Source organism: Hevea brasiliensis, chromosome 1 (genome assembly GCF_030052815.1).
Source record: "Hevea brasiliensis isolate MT/VB/25A 57/8 chromosome 1, ASM3005281v1, whole genome shotgun sequence".
NCBI classification, from domain to species: Eukaryota; Viridiplantae; Streptophyta; class Magnoliopsida; order Malpighiales; family Euphorbiaceae; genus Hevea; species Hevea brasiliensis.
Genome location: NC_079493.1, coordinates 109,425,036 through 109,448,952, shown reverse-complemented (window position 1 = coordinate 109,448,952; position 23,917 = coordinate 109,425,036). Strand labels below are relative to the sequence as shown.

The following is a 23,917-nucleotide window of genomic DNA, read 5'->3' as shown; positions in this document are numbered from 1 at the left end:
TTTATTGCATATGAGAATAAGGCGATGGAGATGGGACTGAGCTAAAAGGGGGTGACTGTCGAGGAATGGTGGTATGCATGTGGTTTGGGCTAGGTGATGATACCGGATTGATGTAGTACAGGTTCGATAAAGGAAACGATTATGGTGAGTGGGTCTTAAATGAAGGGATTGTGGTGGTTTGGAGTTGCATCCAGTTGATTGTTGAGGGAGTGGGAAGAGCTGTCTTTAGTCAAGTAAGGGAGGAGTTTGTGTGTTAAAGTGTAATTTTGTGTGCTGAGAATGTGGAAGGAGAAGATGGGAGCATTGTTATTTTGGATGGGCTTTGGTCTGGATAGGAGAACACCTGAAGGTGAGCAGTAAATATCGTTTTTATAAAATTTTCAATTTCTCTGTAATTAGATTTTTTAAAATTTTAATTTGGGGGATTAAACATATTGACGTAGCAAAAATTGTTGGATTTAACGGATTAATTGATGGTAGAATATAATTGTAAAAAAGTTAAAAATTCAAGGTATTTTTATTAAAAAAAATTGAGATAAAATTATTAAAAATCCTAAAGTTCAAATTCGGTTATTCTACCTTTGAAATTGTACTATTAAAAAAAAAAGAAGGTTACCCAAAAAAAATCTGAATAACTTATTTTAGGTTATGTTAAAATATATATATATATATGTATATATATATATATATGTATATATATATCCTTCAATTTTTAAAATTTAATAATTTAAACCCTGTTATTTAGTCTATTATATATAAAAATTAATACCTATATCTTTTGATTTTTTTTTTAAAATTTATTATATTTAAAAAAAGTGTATTTTTTTTAATTTGACGAGTTAAAATATAAAAATTAAATTATTAATTTTAAAAAAGTAGAGAAATATATATTAATTTTAGCATAATATAAAGATGAGAATGTAATTTACCTTTTAAGGATAATTTGATAATTTTTGAGACAGCTAACGAAAAATTAATAGAAAATTAAATGAGAGACTTTTAATTTAACATAATCAAAATAGAGGGCTAAACCAACTGCGGTAAATTTAACATAATTTAGAGTTAAAAAAATAATTTTACTCAAAAATATTTTAATGTAACCATAGAATTTCTGATCACTCGTTCAAAAATACGAAGTCACAAACTGCCACAGTCACTGAATTGGTTCTGAGTGAGTTAACTCGTCCAACGTGGCCAAGTCGACGGCTGAATTCGCTGAAGCACGAACCTTGTAGTCGACCAACTACCATCACCACCTGCGAACCCTACCGAAGCTGATCGGACGCCGGAGGAGCTTGTGGCCAAAGCCATAGCTCCAGTGAAGAGAGAGTTCCTTCGTCCTCTTACCTTCAAGAACCAACCTAAACGACACCGCCGTTTCCGATGCCAATGCCAAGGCCTCTTAGTCAAGTGTAGTAACCAAGGAGGAGAAGTCCAAACGCCAACTCAAGTGCGAACGCCGTCAGGTCCACCACCTTTTCAGCCGTGAAATTATGAAAATTTTGTTGAATTTCCATCCTTATGCCTTTTAGTTTTTGTTCTTTTTCAATTGGATTTGAACAAAAGTCTGCACTGCATCTGTGCTTCGAAGTAGCGAAGAGTGAGAATATTAGTTCGTGTCCTTATGGTGAGAAGTGTAGATTCAGCCATGATATGGAAGCCTTTAAGGCTGAGGTATTGTAACACTGATCAAATGCTAGTATTCTTAACCAAATTTTGAAGAATTTGGTGTTGGTTTGCATTGTTGTGATTGGGTATATGTTTATAAAATGTAGAAAACGGCTGATTTAGAGAGGAAATGTCCGTTTACGACTGGTAAAGGGCAGTGTCCTTATGGCTTGACCTGTAGATTCTATGGCAAACATGAAGATGGCGCTACAGGCAATAGTTCAAATGCAGTAAAGAAAAGCTATGAAATTAATGGATTGAACAAGGACGTTCAAAAGCTTCTGTGGAAGAATAAGATGAAGTTCCCCAAGGCAGATGCCAAACTCAGGTCTCTTGGGCCTATGATAATAGAACACTAGCTCTCTTTCTCTGGCTCTTGTTTTGCTCATTAGATGGTGCTTGTTGCTTCTTCTTCCATCCTTTATTTATTTTGAATTTTGGGCTTTCTGTTTTCTGGGTGTGTTGGCGGTTCTTTTTATTTGAATTTGGAATATAATTGAATCTGGAGCATGGCAGGAAGATTGAATCATTCCTGGGGCACATTACTATAAATAGCAAAATATTGTTAATGCGAGATTCTAGAAATAAATGGTTTGATGGATTTGTTTGAAAATACTGATGGTCATGAAAATGAACTTAAAACTTTTAAGAGTAATGATTTCATTTGCTAGAAGAATACTTCTTTAAAATAATGAACTATTTGAGTTTTCATATCTATAGTCTATGGTTTACAATTATTTTCACAAGCAGTAAGTCTGCTATGTGCTTGCTTTACTTTTGTTTATTTATTTTTTTAAGAATTACCTGCCAGGTTGGTCCTCGATACTTTTCATGTGTATGGTTCTTACACATCTTGTAGCTTTGATTCTGCTGATGTTGCTTCTAAGTGACTTTCTTTCACTGTTCCATGTTTGTCATGTTCTTGGTCTTTCTCCCAGGGACCTGGCAATTCAAGAGTCAAAAAGCAGGATGATGGTGAAGTTGATCAGAACTCTGAGAATGACTCTCACACTACTGATGGGAATGGTTGTGGTGAAGTGGCCCGTGAATTGGCTGATAAATGGGAGTGTTCTTTGGGAGTGCTAACGGAGGAGAATGCAGATGAAATAATAACAACTGATGAAATAAGGTCCCTGAAAAAAGCGAAGTCAGTTGTTGAAGAAAAGTGTTGCTCTGGTGAAGAAGCTAATGGTTGCCTTAGCTTTTATTCCTGAGTAGTGCAACTTGTTGAAGGTATTTACTGTTTATTTGGTGTTAAGAACATGTAACTGACCTTGAATTCAATTTTGTAACAGGATTAAGTATCCCAGAGAAAGATCTTGAAAATAGTTGTCCAGAAACGGAATCAGTTGTAACTGTTGGTGCACTCGTAGAAACAGATGGAAGTTTGAATACACACCCCCGTGAAAAGAAGCTGATTGACTTCAGAGGAAAGCTGTATCTTGCACCTTTGACCATTGTTGGAAATCTTCCTTTTTGAAGGTTTTGCAAACTATTGGGAGCTGATGTAACCTGTAGTGAAATGGCAATGTGCACAAATCTTTTACAGGTCTATATTTTGTTTTATTAACTAATTTTGTTTACCTTAATAGGGAGTTTTATTTTAATCAGCATTGAGCAGAGCTGATTTCCACAAATGGAAAAATTTTACTTCTTTGGCACTCATATAATATATTCCTAAAATATAGAAATCCTGCAATCAAATATGTTTAATTTTGCCCCAAAATGCAATCTCTTAGCTTTCCATTATTACTTTCAGGAATAATATGGCATAGTTCAATCTGGGTTCTCAAACTACAGCACTGTCTTTAGCTTTGTCTTTGTTCTCAATAGCATATAAACATGCAGAGGTTGAAGAACGTATGGATTAAAATTTTAACGCAAGCTAATATTTTGGTCCATATTAACGAAGAGCCAGGCTTATTGATTGTTATCCTAAATTTTATTTCTTCTTTCGGGGAATGCTTTCTTAGGGTTCTTTTTAACTGTATACTCTATATTGCACAGTATGAGTTCTATCTAACATATCTGAATAACAATTTTCTTGTGAGGATAGGGTTGAGCTTCTGAATGGGCTCTGCTGAGACGCCATTCATCGGAGGATTTTTTTTGGCATACAAATATGTGGGCCATATCCAGATACTGTGGCACATGTGGTGGAGCTTATAGATCAAGAATGTATAGTAGACATCATTGATATAAATATGGGTTGCCCAATTGATATTGTTGTTAGCAAGGGTGCTGGGTCATCTCTTCTTACAAAACCAATTTGGATGAAAAGTGTTATAAATGCTGCTTCTATTACAGTTGATAAGCCTATAACTCTGAAGGTAGTAATTTACATTTGTACTAAATTACTAATATGATTTCAAATATGTTGATCTGCTTAACTTTGATAATTTAGCACATTATATTAATGTCTAAGTTTTATCTTTGAATTTTGTTGTTTTGTAGTTTTAACCCTTGCGATTCTTTGGAATTTCCAATCCTCATTTGTTTTTCTACTTGTTTTTGAACATTTTTAAATTTTATGAGTTTTATGCTGTGCTTGGTAAAGATGGGTTAACTAATCTGGAATTTCCCAATGCTTTAGGTGTGAACAGGTTACTTTGAAGGGAAAAATCGTATTGACTCGTTAATTGAGGATATTGGTAACTGGGGGGCTGATGCTGTAACAATACATGGTAGATCACGCTATACCATTGTGCTAGAAAGGCCCCAGAATATCTTCAAGTACTAGGAAATGGGGATATCTTTTCATACACAGACTGGACCAAGCACCAGTCAGACTGCCCTGAGCTCTCTTTATGCATGATAGCTAGAGGAGCACTTATTAAAGTTTGTAAGTGGAGATTGGAATTGTCCAAGTCAAAATATGTTGGATATTTTTTAATAGTGCAAATTTTTTTTTGCATGCTTCTGAACCGTGGTCGTATTTCCTTGAAAGGTGAATAACATTAATTGCATTTGCAGCCTTGGATATTTACTGAAATCAAAGAACAAAGGCATTGGGACATCAGTTGTGGAGAACGATTGGATATTTTGAAGGATTATGTACATTTTGGCTTCGAACATTGGGGTTCTGATACAGAAGTTATGCATTTTTATTTTTTGGTCAAATGAACTAATATCCATAACTCAGATCTCATTTTCCATGGAATTGTTTTGTTTCAGATCTCATTTTCCTTGGAATTGTTTTGTTTCATGCTTTGTTATGAGAAGTGTTTCTGTTTTTTGATTATTTTGGTTTTATTTAGTAGAAATGCATACAATCATATTGCTGCTGATACTAGGCTTGTTGCCTTGAAATGGATGATAAGGTCTTTGGGTTTTGCTGACATTTATTTTGTAATAATTTAGCAAGAGAGAGAATAGGTGTGCCCTGTATATGTGAGACTGCTGGAAATATTATTGCAATCCCTGCTTTTTACCATTTACGGGGGTGGAGACAACTAGGCGTTTCTTATTGGAACGGCTTATCTACGCATGTAGATATATGCCTGTTGGTCTTCTGGATGTTATTCCACAACAGATTAACTGGCGTCCGCCCACCTACTGTGGTCGCGATGACCTTGAACACTTATGGCTTCTGATTCTGCTGCTGACTGGGTAAATCCTTTGCCTTATATCTTGACGATTGATGCTACTGTAAGGTTCTTAAGGAGTAAGAACTATTAATCTTTATGATATCTTCTACGTTGTTGCAGATTTGAATCTCCGAATTGGTGCACGGAAAAGTTCCAGATGGCTTTACATTTGCACCAAAGCACAAGTCCAATGCTTATGACCTAGCAGAAAATGCCTACTTGTTGTCATTTCCTGATTTTTATTGGGTGAATCCTGGCCTTCTGTGGTACACTTGATGCCCGAGGCTTATTTTGATGGTGGTTCTTGAACAAGGTAATTCCCAATTCTGTTTTATACTGAGAATAAACATTGGTATTTGTTTGGTGGTTCTGTTATTATCTAAGAATTGCCAAATTGGTTGCCTAACATGCCAAATCTAAAAATTAAAAGCATACAATTTTATTGAAGGTCCAAAAATGTTTAATAATTTATTTTGTGTTATTTGGTGCATACTGGAGAGATTTCAATGTGTTTGTGGGCTAATGTCATCTGTGATTACTGAATTTTCCACTTAGTTTCATTACTACCACAAAAAAAAAAAAAAAATAAATAAAAAAATTCATGTCATAAAAATTATTCAATTAAAATTAAGATAAATATTATATTAATATATTATGCATAGGAATTTAAAATAATTAAATTTACTACAAACCACGAGTATCCAAAAACATTTGTTGCAAAGAAAAGTGCAGGGATTACCAATTTTTATTCAATAGGCTTTTCTTGCATTTAAAAAAATTAAATAGAAATGAGCATTTGACTTATAGAATAAAATGCTAATTGAGTATAATTTCTCTATAATTATTCGAAACTAATAAAATCTTAAGATGAATATGAAGATATAGCAATCAATAAATATTGTTTAATATTTATATAAAAAGATAATTTAGAGTTACATATGCACCCAATTTTATATATTATATTTGTATAAGAGTTGATCCGTGACTCTGTTACTGGAATCCAATAGAGTCAACAAAAATCTCGAATTATACCTACCCTGTGGAATTATAAGCGACTATTATTTTCTTTTCACAAATTTCCACTAGGAAAATTGATCATAATTATTAGACTGAAAAATTTGTAAACAATTGATCCACTTGTGATACTAAAATTCTAGAAGTTATATTACAAAGATATTGATAGAGAGGGGTAATTGGGAACATAATTTCTCGTATATAAATTGTTGCAATTCTCGAAAGAAAAATTATTGCAATTAAAGTTAAAAATTAATATGATATTAGATGTGCAGGCAGTTAAATTTTAAATGCAATCCATGGCAACGAAAGAAATAAATATTTAAGGTTATATTTGGTAGAGCATAATGTAATACAGTATAATCAGTTATATAATGTAATTAAAATTATAATGTATTATTACATTTCTCTGTTTGGTTATAAAATAAAAATAAAAATAATATAATATAATGATAATTTTTATTTTAATACTTAATTTATTTATAATGTTAATAATAAATTGTAATAATTATAGTAATTAATAGTCGATGGGTAGTGGTGGCAAAGTGGTGTGGTGGTAGCAACATCAATAACTAGATGATGATGGTAGTAATAAGGTGAGTTAGTGGTAATGGTAGTAGCTAGACAGTGTTAGAGGCGATAAAACTAAGTAATGATAACTGTGGTGGTAGTGACAGAGTATGAGTAATAGTTATAGTAGTAATAGTAGCCGAGCAGTGGTCATGATGAATGATAATAAAAAAAAAAATTAAAATAAATAATCATAAAACGTATCTATTTTTGCGTGTAATAATCATTACGTTATTTTAAATATAATTAATTACGTTATGAAATTGCCATTTCATTACGTCAAATTTTTTATGTTACCAAATAATATAATCAAATATGTAATATAATTACGATTATATTACAACTTTGATTACGTTATGCCAAATATGACTCAAAGAAACACGACTTAAAGAATTTATTTAGTCATTTGGACAAAATAAATAAATAGGAAAACGCATAAAATAAGTAGGAAAATTAAATAATATCTTGTTTTATACGTATATAAATTAAATGTTAACAAGTTATGCTACATTAACCACAAAATTAGTAATTGTACTATTATTAAAAAAACTATAAAAAATAATTAAAAAAAAACTTATGTAAATTCTTGCATGGCCAAAACTAATAAAATTAAAATAATTAAATAAAAATATAATAAGTATGTGATGAAAATTGTGAAAAAAAAAGTAGAAGAAAATATTTAAGATGTACAATTTCTGTATATTGATGTGAAAATAATTTTAAATAAAATTAAAAGATAAAAATTAATATAGTAAACTTTACTTAGTTTAAAATTAAAATTTAATTTTTGTTATAGAATTTACTAAAAATTATTAAATTAATTAATATTTTAAAAATATTGTAACACCCCTGATTTTTTATATATTATTATTGGGCTTCGTGTAGGTATCCTCAATTCGCGGAAATTCGACAGTTGTCCGGATCTGTGAATTTCCTACTGCATGCACTACCGGAAAAGTCTCCGAATTGGATCGAGGTTTTGGCTACCCCACCATTGTCAGGCATCCCGAGCGCGTTCCCGAAGTCGGAATCGGCAAAGGTAAACCCGAACCTTGCTTTTTCGTAATTTTCTAGTGCTTAAATAGGATTGAAAATCCATAAAATATTCGTGGTAGCTTAGAAAATTACGATTCTTTTTGCAATAGCTTAGTAATATTTCTAAGGACAGCGGGGCAGAGTTTTATAATTTTTAGAGCTTATTTGAGCAGTTTTTGCAAAATTGATCAATTACAAAGACTAAATTGAAATTTTACATATTGTGATGAATGATTGATTTGATGGGCCCAGGAGGGGCTGTGTGATGTGATTGAGTTGTGGATATATGGATTGTGGATATAGAAGTGTGTTTTGAGCCCTTTTGCAAAGTTGGGTAGGTCCTAGGTATAGGGAGACTCACGGATTTTCGCACGAATTAGGACGAATTGGGTCTTTTCTTGATTTGTATTGAGTCAATTGAATTAAATAATAGTAATAAAATTGTCGTGAGCCGATGCCTTCTTCTTCCTTCGCCACCGCCACAGTGATTGCCACAAGTCCGTGAGTAAAATATTAATTTTAATTGTAATTTAGATATTATTATATGTCATCATGCCCATTCATCAATTATATGCATATAATTATGTAGTTAAACACTAGGCACGATTTATGTTGCAGTGATAAATGGTAAAGTGCAATAAATGTTGTTGCGTAATTTGGAGCAGCAGCGCGTGCGTTGGCGCATGCGTGTGATGTGGTGTGGACTATGGATAGGACGGGTAGTCACGGCTTGAGTTCTTCTGGGACCCGATCCTTCGAGGGGTAGTCACGCTTGAGTTCTTATTTGGGACCTCGATTTGGTTATTAAGTGGAAGTCCGAGCTGAGTTCTTCGCTGGCACCAGGTTGGATTTAAGAGAGCTGTATAGGGGATCAGCTCCCATATATTATGATTGATGTTACAGGGTGCGTGAGTGCTCCAAATTTACCTTTTTGATGTTATGATGTGAAAATGTTGTTGATGTTGCATTTCACTCTACAGGGTGCATTAGTTTTAGATAGTTATAGAGATTATGGTTAAAATTGATATTTTACTCTCTGAGTCGAACGCTCACTCCTGTTCAAAAATTTTTACAGGCCACAGGAGGATATTTTATTCTGGGTTAACCTGCTTTTCTACTTCGCAGGTTGTTTATCAATATTTGTGTAATTTTATTTACTCATAGAATTTCCGCATGTGTTAGAAGTATTTATTGATTATGGTCTGTAATATTATTATCATGTTGGACCTGTAAACGTATAATGATATGCATGTTTGATGGATTGGATGAGGGAGCTGAGCTCCCATTTATTATTATGAGGATATGAGTATGTGGAGGGTGAGCTGAGCTTCCCAATTGAGTATTTATTGTGTTTACAGGTCGGGTGAGTCGAAAACTCCCCGTTGGAAAGTCCATTTTATGGCCGGACTCTATCCGTTTGTTTTCTTGATACTGAGCCCAAATGGGCCTTAGAGTTGGGTTAATGAACAGTTAGGCTTACTACGGGTCTCGGGGGCTTTAGGCTGGCCCAGGTCCTAGTGCCGGTCCGACCCATAGGTTGGGTCCTGACAAATGTGGTATCAGAGCTTAGGCTCCAGATTCATAGGGAAAAATTATCTAAGTGTTGGGAAGAGTCTACTAGGAGTCACATGCGGAGTATAGGATTCTGCTTGCCTTTTCTGTAATTCTTTGTTTCTAGATTCTACATTATACCTCGAAATATAAGATTACCTCGCTTAGTGTCTTGATTTTCGTGGAGTACATGTAAATGTGAAATAGAGTTAGTAGACATGTGAGATCTATCATGAGGATACGTACTCAAGAAATGTTATATTTTGTCAAGATGGGTTTAAATGGTGTGCCCATTTCGTAAGACACGAGTACATAAAAGTACAAATGTTGCCCTAGATAAGGATGAGGATACCACTCACCGGCAACATCGAGATGACCCAAATGTAATAATAAGTTTGTGATAATAGAAGATTCAAGAGAGATAAGAAATTAGGAGACCTAGTCCGTCAGACGTATCGTAGTAACTATACAATGTTCTCGATGTCCGCTCCGTAAGTCAGACACAGCATCGACATGAGATTATTGTGTAGAGTTGCGTGCATCCCCGTGGTGCTCCATAATGAGGGTGTTTGAGATAGCTTCTGTTTTGGTACAGTTATGCCATAACAGAGTTCTATATTTGCAGAGGAGTTGGGAACTCCTGGCTAAGAGTCTAGAGTTAGAATATTGAAAGGTCACAGTTGGGTGATAACTAGAGTCAGTGACTAATTTACCCCATCATGAGCTAGAGTTACATCAAGAGTTGCCATCGCACTGCAGGTTTGGACTAGTTGCAAAGTAAAGGTGACACTTATAGAGTGAGAATAGTATACCTTGTGTGTATCAGTATGGAATAAAGTACAACTCTACTACCTAGAGAAGGTCGAAACTATGAATTGATGATTTATAGAGCTATGATATGATAAAAGAGTCATTAACTTGACATGGTTCTGGCAAGGTGGTAGATGTAGTACCTTTGTTGCAGCAAGTTAGGATATAGTCCTATCTTTTCGGAATGGATCGAAGGTTATTACTGATAATGATGACTTATGGAATAGTGTCCCAGATGGGACTGTAGAGTGTGGTAGAGAGTAGTTGGCTCGGGTATCCTGGAGAGGATACAAGTTCCATTATAGGAATCATATATAATCAGATCACGATGGATGTAAATCCTTTGAATTGGATGACGGGTTTGGGTGCCCGAAATCTTAAGTTTTGGAATTGAGTAAACATGGAAAATAATAATAATAATAATAATAAAAATAATAATAAATAAAATTACTGCAGAATCAGTTCTCGAGGTAGTAAGGGTATTATGTAAGCTAAAGGATAAGAATAGAGATCATACAATAAAAGTATGACAGTAATTTGCTGAGTTCCTTTCTAATTTCAAATTATTCAAAACAATAGTATAATCTAATTATAATAGTGTTAAGAGTAATAAATTAGCGAAGATAAATCACAGAAGGCCAATGGATAAAGAAAGTGCAGAATGAAAGTTTGGGCAATTGATTGCAGATGCAATATAATCTAAATGCTAGTGGAAGTACTAGCTAGAGTGGTCAAAGGACCAAATCTGAGTAGCACAGACATATGATAACGCGATAGAGACTCTGAAAGATATAGTTAGCAAGTACAGCTATTATGTTAGGAAGAAGAATGGAACCAGGGATAGAATAGTCAAGTTCTATTTTGGGTAAGACAAAGGAAATAAATGAAAGGATAACCTAAAGAGTGCATAATAAAAGGAACAAAGTTAAGATATAGGATAGGCTAAGTGTTATTCTTGGCAAGGAGAGTGACAAGGATGGAAAACCCAAAATGGGACCACATTAGTGAGAAAAGTGATGGAGGTATGGAATACAATAATAATGAGTAAATGTTAGAAGGTGTGCGATGGTATTGCGGACTACCTAAATAGGTAGAGAAAGAGAAGTTAGTAAGCAGTAAGTTGAATAAAAGTCAGACTAAGGGATCAAATAGGTATGATGAGAGGAAAAGAATGATAGATAATGACACATAGGTTTTAGGTTAGACTTTTGAGATAGTGAGAAGGTAGTTAGAGGTTCGTTATGAATGTCAGGCAAACATTTTTAGTGTGATCAACAGAATCACTTTGTAGTGAAGCAATAACGACAGGACAATAGTAGGGGTAGAACGAAAAGTGACAAGTCTGGATGGTTATAAATCACTAGAAAGTTCAAGGATCAAATTAATGACCCTAGATAAGGGTGGAATTAGTGTTGGAAGAATTTATTAGTGAGAGAAATCTTTCAGGAATCAACAAAAGTTAAGGGCACAATAAAAACGATGATAGATATGAATCATAGGTCGAGTATAAGTAAAGTTAATAAATTATAAAATATTATGTCAAGAAGGAAAATGGTACGGTAAAGGGTTCATGTAGATGATACCTTATAGGTAGAGCATAATTGTGCTAGGAGATGATGAAATTTGGAGAGAAAGACCAAGAAACTTAGGTGAAACGTTATAATATGACAATCGGGTGTAGTTGAATATAAGAGGATATTTTCTTTCTTTTCAAGTTTAGCTTGTGCTTTTGGTTCTAGAAGGTTATATAAGGAACAGAAACTGAGTCAAGGAGACCTAGTTATTGAGAGTTTAGTAGGCACAAATTCATACATAATTTCCTGATATGAGAATGACAGTAAGTGCATACCTAGTATTAAGTATGAAAGGACGAACAGAGTAATGACAGGAGTTAAATTGAGTTAGCTACTAAGGCTTGCAACTGTTTTAAACTATGAGCTGGAGGAAGTACTATTTATGGTTGAGATTCAATAGATGAAATTGTTGCTGATGGGTAATTTGAGGTTGAAGTTTAGAAAGCTATGGGCAGTATATATGATTATATTAAGGAGAATGAACACGTGAAGTATCTTGTTTGGAATTAAGACATGACACATATTTCCTACAGCCGTATTAGTTCAGATGGAACTTATAGTTTATGGGGCTCATATTCATCCAGGATAAGCAATTTCCTACTAAGGCTGATAGGGAATGATAATGTTCTGATAGTTAAGTTGGAAAAAAGGGGATACAAGAAAAAAAAAATTTTTCTATGGGTAATTATAAGTGTTACATAAGGTGAAGAATGTGCTGGTAGGAGTAAATCATAGGGTTAGAATTCTTGAAGTAATGAAACTAGTATTCAAGATAAGACTAAGAAATAAAAAGAAAGTTAAAGTTGATGATGGGATAGACATCTTTGAAGGAAAAGGTGTAAGGATGAGATAGGACTAAAATTAAGGAATAAGTACAGCAGGTTGAAATGATACCAACAATACCAAAAATAGGAAAAGGGAAGTGGATAAGATGCAAAGGACAGGAAGAGAGCTCGATAGAGTCAGTTATAATGATGAGGATAAGGAGTGTCTAACAACTGCCTCTGTGTTAACACTACCTATGAGCGGTGAAGGATACACCGGTAATCGTGACGCCCAGAGTTGGCCTAGGTGTGTTTTGATGCGAATGGAAAAGTAGTGGCTTATGCTTCAAGGCACCAAGAGGCATGAGCGTAACTATCCCACCCATGATTTGGATATGGCGGCTGTAGTCTTTGCACTAAAAATCTGGAGACACTACCTGTATGGTGAAGTGTGCGAGATATACACCGACCATAAGAGTTTGAAGTACATCTTCCAACAGAGGGATTTAAAATTGAGACAAAGGAGATGGAAGGAGCTTCTGGAAGACTATGATTGCCCCATCCAGTACCACCCTGGGAAGGCCAATGTAGTAGCAGATGCTTTAAGCAGAAAATCTTCCGCGCTTGGCGCACATTTCAGCAGAGAAGAGACTGTTGATTCAGGAGGTACATGAGTTGATGGATCAAGGTTTAATCCTAGATCTTTCAGATGAGGGGGTATTGTTGGCTCACTTTTCAGTGAGGCGGACTTGAGGGACAGAGTTAGAGTTTCCCAAAGACAGAGACCAACAATTGATGAAGATTATAGAAAGAGTACGCAAGGTGAAGGTGGTGAGTTCGGATTTGCCAATGATGGCGCCTAGTGCAAGGTTCTAGGATATGTGTGCCCGATGTGGACAACCTCAGAATGAAATCATGCGAGAGGCACACTATACACTGCATGATGTCCACCTGTGTTCCACCAAGATGTACCATGATGTGAAAGATAGCTATTGGTGGAATGGCATGAAGAGAGACATAGCACTTTGTGTCCAAGTGCTTGACTTGTCGTAAGGTGAAGTTTGAACACTAGAGACCGTCGTGAAGCCGCAAGAGCTCCCTATCCCGTAATGGAAGTGGGAAATGATCACTATGGATTTTGTGATCGGTTGCCTCGCATCACGCGAGGATATGATTCGATATGGGTAATTGTAGACCGCTTGACCAAATCACTCACTTCTTACCAGTAAAGACTACATACTCGTGGCACAAGATGCCCGCTTTACATTCGAGAAATAGTCGATTGCAGGAGTTCCGGCTTCCATAATATCCGACAGAGGGCCCCGATTCACTTCTCGGTTTTGGAGAAAGTTGCAGAGGCACTTGGCACACGCTTGAACTTTAGTACGGCTTTCCACCCTCGCATGCACGGACATCTGAAGGCCAATCCAAACACTGGAAGACATGCTTCGCATGAGTGTTTTGGATTTTGGAGGTCAATGGGATCAGCTAGCTTTGGTGGAGTTTGCCTACAACAACAGTTATCACTCCAGCATAGGAATGGCACCCTATGAGGCACCATATGGAAGAAAGTGTAGGTCTCCTCTGTGTTGGACAGAAATGGGGGAAGCGAAGGTGCATGATGTAAACCTAGTGCAGTACACTTCAGAGATAGTTCCTTTAATCGTGAACGATCAAAACAGCTTTTCAAGAGGCGTAAGAGTTATGCACCCTGGATGGAGGGATGTGGAGTTTGCAGTGGGCGACTATGTATTCCTGAAGGTTTCTCCAATGAAGGGAGTCATGAGATTTGGAAAGAAGGGCAAGTTGGCACCTCGGTATATTGGACCTTTTGAGGTTACTGATAGAGTTGGAGCAGTTGCCTACCGGTTGGAGCTACCACCCAACCTCTCTCACGTTCATCCCGTGTTTCACATCTCCATGCTTAGGAAATACATTCCCGATCCTTCTCATGTACTGTAGTCGGATGTGATAGAGCTAAAAGAGAACTTGACATTTGAGGAGCAGCCTGTAGCCATAGTGGACTACCAAGTGAGACAGCTGAGATCAAAACAGATCCCTATGGTTAAGGTTTTGTGGAGGAGTCAGTTAGTGGAAGAGTGCACCTGGGAGTTAGAACGGGACATGCGTAGCAAGTACCCTTATCTGTTCAATGTATAATCATGTGCTTTATTCTGCCTTGTGTAAAATTCGAGGACGAATTTTCTGTAAGGGGGGAAGAATGTAACACCCCTGATTTTTTATATATTATTATTGGGCTTCGTGTAGGTATCCTCAATTCGCGGAAATTCGACAGTTGTCCGGATCTGTGAATTTCCGGCCAGACAGACCAGCTACCGGAAAAGTCTCCGAATTGGATCGAGGTTTTGGCTACCCCACCATTATCAGGCATCCCGAGCGCGTTCCCGAAGTCGGAATCGGCAAAGGTAAACCCGAACCTTGCTTTTTCGTAATTTTCTAGTGCTTAAATAGGATTGAAAATCCATAAAATATTCGTGGTAGCTTAGAAAATTACGATTCTTTTTGCAATAGCTTAGTAATATTTCTAAGGACATCTATGATTAGTTTTATAATTTTTAGAGCTTATTTGAGCGGTTTTGCAAAATTGATCAATTACAAAGACTAAATTGAAATTTTACATATTGTGATGAATGATTGATTTGATGGGCCTGGGAGGGCTGTGTGATGTGATTGAGTTGTGGATATATGGATTGTGGATATAGAAGTGTGTTTTGAGCCCTTTTGCAGGTTGGGTAGGTCCTAGGTATAGGGGAGACTCTGCCGGATTTTCGGCACGACTTAGGACGTATTGGGTCTTTTCTTGATTTGTATTGAGTCATTTGTATTAAATAATTATAATATAATTGTCGTGAGCCGATGCCTTTCTTCCTTCGCCTACCGCCACGTTGATTGCCAAGTCCGTGAGTAAAATATTAATTTTAATTGTAATTTCGATATTATTATATGTCACATGCCCATGCATCACTTATATGCATATAATTATGTAGTTAAACTCTAGGCACGATTTATGTTGCATTGATAATCATTAAAGTGCCATGAATGTTGTTGCGGTAATTTGGAGCAGCAGCGTGCGTTGGCGTGCGTGTGATGTGGTGTGGACTATGGATAGGACGGGTAGTCACGGCTTGAGTTCTTCACGGGACCCGATCCTTCGAGGGGTAGTCACGCTTGAGTTCTTCTGGGACCCTCGATTTGGTTATTAAGTGGAAGTCCGAAATGAGTTCTTCACGGCACCAAAGTTGGATTTAAGAGAATCGTATAGGGATCACTCCCATATATTATGATTGATGTTACAGGGTGCGTGAGTGCTCCAAATTTACCTTTTTGATGTTATGATGTGAAAATGTTGTTGATGTTGCATTTCACTCTACAGGGTGCATTAGTTTTAGATAGTTATAGAGATTATGGTTAAAATTGATATTTTACTCTCTGAGTCGAACGCTCACTCCTGTTCAAAAATTTTTACAGGCCACAGGAGGATATTTTATTCTGGGTTAACCTGCTTTTCTACTTCGCAGGTTGTTTATCAATATTTGTGTAATTTTATTTACTCATAGAATTTCCGCATGTGTTAGAAGTATTTATTGATTATGGTCTGTAATATTATTATCATGTTGGACCTGTAAACGTATAATGATATGCATGTTTGATGGATTGGATGAGGGAGCTGAGCTCCCATTTATTATTATGAGGATATGAGTATGTGGAGGGTGAGCTGAGCTTCCCAATTGAGTATTTATTGTGTTTACAGGTCGGGTGAGTCGAAAACTCCCCGTTGGAAAGTCCATTTTATGGCCGGACTCTATCCGTTTGTTTTCTTGATACTGAGCCCAAATGGGCCTTAGAGTTGGGTTAATGAACAGTTAGGCTTACTACGGGTCTCGGGGGCTTTAGGCTGGCCCAGGTCCTAGTGCCGGTCCGACCCATAGGTTGGGTCGTGACAAATATTATTAAAAAATATAAATTAAAAAAAAATAAAATGATAGAAAAATTATAAATCAAGTGAGTCATTCATCAATAACATCCATAGCACACAACTACATGGCCATTCAGAAAATCCAACATGCCTAATATGAACAACTGTCCTCGTTCCTATTCCCCTGTTAGAAATCTATAATTTTATAAAAATTTAATTTAATTAATTTTTTTAGTCAATTTTATTTTTAAAATGAAATAATTCAATTTTAACTTAAAAAATTCATTTAAAAAATATAAATCAATAATTTTTCTTATAAATAATTTATTCTAAATGAAGCAATTAAAAATTCATATGAATATAAAATTTTAAAAAATAAAATAAAAATCAAAAGACAGAAACCAACTTGCTTTTTATCCATACAACAGCCAGAGAAATTAAAAGCAATAAAAAAAAAAGAAAAAAAAAATTATAAAGGACCTGAAGAACAAAGTCATTTTCATAGCATTGATAAACACAAAATTCAAATTAAGTCATTCCTCTTGATTTCCATACTCCAATCCTAATTGTATATACTAAACATTATCAATTTGAAGTAAATCTAAGTCATATACTTGTCTATTAGTAGTATGCCCTAGAGCATATCATTTAGTATATATCTTGTACATATTTTATTAATAAAAGACATTTTCACTTTTCCGTTTACATAATATATTTATGTGTAATAGAAAAGGTCCATTGATATTTTGTTAGAAATTCTATTCTTAAGTTGTTAAAAATATGAGTGACAGTATTTCTAGCACAAAGTATCATAAATTAGTTTACAATCGAGGATACTTCACACAGGACATGACTTATCCAAAAAGATTGTATTCATGTTTGTTTCCAATGTATTTATATGAGATATAAATAAGATGGAATGGTGAGTCTCATGCCATATAACAAACATTATAGGCACTTATGCATGATAAGTACGCCGAACCAGTGACATTTATGACAAGCATATAGAGTTTACTCTTGTCAGTGCATCATCATAAATCATATCAGTACATATAATCTTTAGACCTGAGATAGCACAGTTATCTTGTATATATGTGGTTTGAGTTTGATACTGCTTTTATACTTGTACTGTGTATGGGTATATGGGCATGTGTTGGCTCTTACTAATTATATAGCCAAGACAGATAGATTTAATCAGAAAAGAGTTTCTGATGAGAAAATCTTTTTAATCAAGAACTGGAATTAAAAGAGAACATAATATTCATAGCAAATGGGGTTTGACATAAACCATGACTCCAGCTTGAATTGAGATTTTGTAACAGAGAGATTCTAGTGCATGGTAACATATGATAAAAGGTTCATTTAAGGTATTCTTTATTACTGATTGGGTGGCAATGGCATGCTATGCTAGGTGTTAACCATGGTCTATGAGGTACTTAAAATGATTTAGAGAAATCATTTATGGTAAGAAAAGTTTCTGATGATATTAAGAGTTGATACCATATCTCATTGCCAATTAGTGATGAGCCTAGTGAGTCACACATACACAAGTAATCACCAAGTTAAATGTGATTTAATTAATTAATTAAAGAGTTTAATTGATTAATTAAATAGGTTTGGTTAGCAATTAGATTGCAAAGTTCCTAACGTGGCTTGAAACCAAATCTAGGTTATTGGATGTATAGTACAAGTTAAATTTATATTTAAAGTGTTTAAATATGAATTTAATTATGAGAAATTAATTAATAGAGATTAATTAATTAATTTATATTTGATATAAATTGATTAGAAAAAGAGAAATAATTATTTTGGATTGAGAACTCAAAATTAAGACACAAGGGTAATTTGGTCATTTCACAAGGTGACATATGGCACCATGAGATGGTGACACATGGCACTACACATAAACTTGCCATTTGTCTTCCAATCTTATAAGATGATCAAAGTGAAGATTAAACCTAGCTTTGACACTTGGCATAATGTGATTGAGTCAAATTAAAATATGATGCAATCAGAAAATAACATATGGCAAGGGTTTTAAGTGGTGACCTAGATATATAAGGGAAATGATGAAAGAAGAAAAGAAGCATTCTGATTTTTATCACAAAGCTGCCGCCACCTCTTTGTCCTCTTCCTCTCTTCTTCTTCATCTTTCATCAATTCAAAGAGAATTGTCAATATTCTCTTGAATTAAAATTGCTAGAAATCGTTTCTAGTGTCCAATATACATCTGCAACCTTTCTAAAAGGCAAAACCTCAATTTCTAATTGATTGGAAAGGCTTGAAAAGCTGTTCAAGAGGCTGTCATTGGTGATCTTGATGTGGACAAGCTAAAGAGACAACATCTGGTGTCCTAGGTACTTCACAAAAGTACCAATCACATCTACAGTGCATTAAAAGGTTAGTGCACATATTCTTGTATTAATCTAGGATTCTAATGGATTAATTTATTAATTCAAAAATCTTAAATGACAAATGTAGATCCAAAAATATATTAAAAGTGTTTTAATATGCTGTTTAACATTGAAATTAATTAGGTAAATAATGAATCTTGCATGATACATGAGACCCTAGAAGAAAAAATTTTGAATTCAATGTTCTAAACTACTAATTTTCATACTTCCGCTCCTTCAATTGGTATCAGAGCCATTATATTTGCCATTTAGATTGCTTATTATATGATTTAATTTTGTGATTTGATCATAAGATGATTGATTCATTACTGGTTGCAAAGAAATATGTGGCGGCACACATGATGGAGCCACCATAGGTGGCAGCATCAATGGCACCTCATGGTGCGCAAGGCTTGCTTGAATGTGGGCTTGGTTTCAAAGCCCATAGTTAGGCCCATGACTAATTAAAGTGTTTAATTAAGATTTTTAATCACACAATTAAATTTTGATTCAAATCTGAATTTTTAAATTTATTTAAATGTGATTCAAATTTAAATTTTTAAATTTGTTTGAATGTGATTCAAATCTGAATTTTTAAATTTGTTTGAATCATATTCAAATCTGGATTTTTAAGTTAAATATGAGATATTCAATTTAATTTAAGTATGTATGTTTTATTTAATTATTAAATAGTGATATGGATGATCATGGACAATAAAAGACCAATGTGATTAGATTTATTTCTTTTATGTTTCTTTGGGTTGTAAATTAATTAATTTATTTTAGTGGCATGTATTATAAAGGTTGTAATATTTTTGGGTTATAATTTCATTTAATTGGTTCTTATAAATTCGCCTTGGTATACCAAGGATTACTATGTAAAGGATTGCAAGAAGATCAAGGAGGTCAAGAGCATTGGTGGGACCAGTGGGAGGAATTCAAGATCAAGTGTTTATTATGTACTCTTTTAGCAACTCTTGTAATATGAATGAATGAAATGCACCTAAGAATGTTCTAATTCAATTCTTAGTGGCTCAGAATTGAATCCCTTAGAAAGTTTATGATCATACCATATTTATATGTTTATCCATGAATGCATGAGATGTATGGGAATGTATGCAAGTATATGATATATACATGCTAATTGGATAATGTGCAAAGTGAGACCATAATAGTAATTAGGCCAACCATTAAATCTTTCAAACAAATGATTAAGTTGGAAATGGTATAATTAAAGTAATTATAACATGGGCCCTCCATTGAGGTAATTATTTTAAGAAATTTTAAATACTTGCATATGATGCAATTATTTTAAGAGATTTTCTTAAGAATAATTGTTAAGCATGAGATATTGTAAATATGTAAATAGTTTGGTGGCCAATAATGAATGTGCCTAAGGACATTAAAATTATTTGCATGTTTACTGGCTCAATGGAATCAACTTAACTAATGCAAGATAAGTCAATAATGGATGTGCTTGAGATTTTGAGCATTAGGGGTTAGGTAAAAGGATTGAACCTCACATGAGATGTGATGGGCAAGGATTTGCTCACTTATAGTTTATTGTAATTCCAATAATGGATGTGCCTGAGGATGATAAATAGGATTATAAGAATTCAATCACCCATTAGAAATCCATCCAATTAGGATTTTCGTTTTCTACTTTGGAAGTGTAGGATTCGCTAAGTTAGTAGATGACCAATTTGATTAAAAGACCATAATCATTTTGGTTAATTACATGATACATTTACTAATTAATCTAGTTATTTTCTGCAATTAATTTTCTGATAATAATGAGCACACCACAATCCTTGTGAGCATACTTGAACACAATAGGTTGACAGGACTTAATCTTTCTGATTGGTTAAGAAATTTGAAACTTGTCCTAAACCTTGAACATATAGGATATGTTCTAGACTCAAAGGTTCCTGGTCCCTTACCTCCAGAGGCCACTCAAGAGGAACATGATACTTTAGACAAGTGGAAGGAGAATGATATGAGAGCCAAGTGTTACATGCTTGCTTCTATGAGTAATGAGTTATAGAATCAACATGAAAATATGCAATATGCGAGTGAGATCCTCCTTCACTTGCAAGAGTTGTATGGTGAGCACAACAGTAATGTTAGGTATGAGATATCTAGATAGCCATTCCTCATGAGGATGTCTAAGGGACAAAATGTTAAGGATCATGTCCACAAGATGATTCGGCTTATTGAGCAGCTGGAACATCTTAACTTTAACATAGATTTCCAACTGCAGACAGATTTGATCCTTCGGTCCCTTCCTGAGTCATTTGGGAATTTTGTGACAAATTTCTATATGACTAAGCAGGAATACACCTTGACTGGTCTACTTAACATGTTGGTTATTGCCCAAAAGAATATGCCGGGCAATAAAGGAAAAGAGGTGGCTGTGATTGTATCATCTTCTGCTGGAAAGTCCAACAAGAAGAAGGGAAATAAGAAAAAGAAATCTCAAATTCCTGGTTCTTCCAAGAAGATAGCTAAACAGAAAACAAAGACTGTAGCTGACAAAGGCAAGGGAAAGTGTTTCCACTGCCAGAAGGATGGGCACTGGAAAAGGAACTGCCCAGAGTATAGCAATCTAAAAGAATGCAATGCCATGATGAAAATCAACTCAAGTTCAAAATATTTTTGACACTTAAGGTTAGGTCATGTTGCAGAAGATAGGATTGCAAAACTGGAGAAAATGGGGATTCTATTCTCATTGGGTTCTGAACTTACTCCAACTTGTGAATCTTGCCTTCAAGGCAAAATTACTAGATCACCCTTTGTTGGACAAGGGCTAAGAGCTGAAAATATTTTGGAGCTAATACATAGTGATGTATGTGGTTCATTTAAAGAACTAGCTAGAGGCAGTTTTCATTATTTTATTACCTTTACTGATGATAAATTAAGGTTTGGGTATTTGTATTTGATGAAATACAAACATGAATCCTTTGAAAAGTTCAAAGAATTTAAATTTGAAGTAGAAAATCAAACAAGAAAAAGTATTAAAGCTTTTCGATCAGATCATGGAGGTGAATGCTTAAGTACTGAATTTAATGAATACATAAAAGAGCATGGCATTGTTTCCCAGCTGACTCCTCCAGGAACACCACAGCTGAATGGTGTATTTGAAAGGAGAAATCGTATCCTATTGGATATGGTACGTAGGATGATGAGCTATACTGATATGTCAATCTCCTTTTGGAGATTTGCATTAGAATCAGTTTTGCATGTTCTGAATAGGATTCCATCAAAATCAGTATCTTCCACACCTTATGAGATATGGCATGGAAGAAAACCAAGTCTTAAGCATGTTAAGATTTGGGGTTGTCTAGCTTATATCAAAAAGCTGAACACTGATAAATTGGAAACCAGATCAGAAAAGGGTCGATTTCTTAGATATCCAAAAGAGAGTTTTGGATATTATTTTTATTTGCCTACATCAGAAAAGGTTTTGGTAAGTAGAGATGCCACATTTCTTGAACAACAGTTTGTTCAAGAAAGAGGCAAAGGAAGGCAAATAGAGTTAGAATTGGAGAATTCTGACCAACCAACAGATCAGATGGATATAGATCCATCTAGTCAACCTGCACCTGTTAATGAAATATCTACTGTAATTCCTCGCAGATCAACTAGGATTTCTCACCCACTAGTGAGATATGGTTTTCTTCATGAAGAAGAACAAGAGTTGTCTACTCATGAAGAAGTAGATCATGGAGATGATCCACTTACCTATGAAGAAGCTATATTAGATATAGACTCTTCAAAATGGATTGATGCTATGAAATCCGAGATTGATTTCATGTATAAAGATCAAGTTTGGGATCTTGTTGACCCACCTGAAGTTATTGTATCTATAGGGAACAAATGGGTTTTCAAGAAGAAAATTAGTTCTGATGGAAAGGTAGAGACCTATAAAGCAAGGCTAGTAGCGAAAGGGTTTTGCCAAAGGCAAGGAATCGACTATGAGAAGACTTTCTCGCCTATTGCCATGCTTAAATCAATTAGAATTCTATTAGCAATAGCTGCATACTATGATTATGAGATTTGACAGATGAATGTCAAAATAGCTTTTCTCAATGGATACATTGAAGAAAACATTTTCATGGAACAACTTAGGAGTTTTAAATCCCAAGATGGTTCCAAGATATGTAAGCTAAAGCGATCCATTTATGGGTTGAAATAAGTTTCGAGGAGTTTAAACATCCGTTTTAATGAAGCCATTAAGTCATTTGGTTTTATAAAAAATGAGGAAGAGCCATGTGTATATAAGAAGGTTAGTGATAGTGCTATCACTTTCCTTGTTTTATATATGGATGATATTCTGTTGATAGGTAATGACACATGTATGTTGATAACTGTAAAGGTATGGTTGTCAAATATATTTTCCATAAAAGACTTAGGGGAGACAACTTATATTCTTGGGATTCACATATGTAGAGATAGAGCGAAACGAATAATTGGTTTATCCCAAAGTCTATACTAATATGCTTCAGCTATTGAAAGTTTGATGTATGCAATATTGTGTACTAAGCCGGATATCGCATATGCTGTTAGTTTGACTAGCAAGTATCAATCCAATCCAGGTTTGGAACACTGGATAGCTGTCAAGAATATACTTAAGTACTTGAGAAGAACTAAGAATTTATTCTTGATATATGGTGGTGGTGACTTGCAATTGGATGGTTATACTGATTCTGATTTCCAATCAGATATCGATGATAGAAAACCTACTTCTGGGTATGTGTTCATTTGTAATGGAGGTGCAGTCAATTGGAAGGGTTCCAAATAGAGTATGACTGCAGATTCCACTACAGAGGCTGAGTATATTGCTGCATCAAATGCTGCAAAAAGAAGTTGTTTAGATAAAGAAGTTTGTGACAGAACTTGCAGTAGTTCCTTCTATTGAGTCAGCAGTTCCACTCTACTGTGACAACAATGGAGCAGTCATACAGGCTAAGGAACCCCGGTCTTACCAGAAATCCAAACACATAGAAAGGCGCTA

At 34.8% G+C, this 23,917-nt stretch overlaps 1 pseudogene; it reads left to right on the top strand.

Annotated features, from left to right (window-relative positions):
- The first annotated feature begins 279 nt into the window (after positions 1 to 279).
- LOC110649336 (tRNA-dihydrouridine(47) synthase [NAD(P)(+)]-like) lies at positions 280 to 5,722 on the top strand (annotated as a pseudogene).
- The last annotated feature ends 18,195 nt before the right edge of the window (positions 5,723 to 23,917 follow it).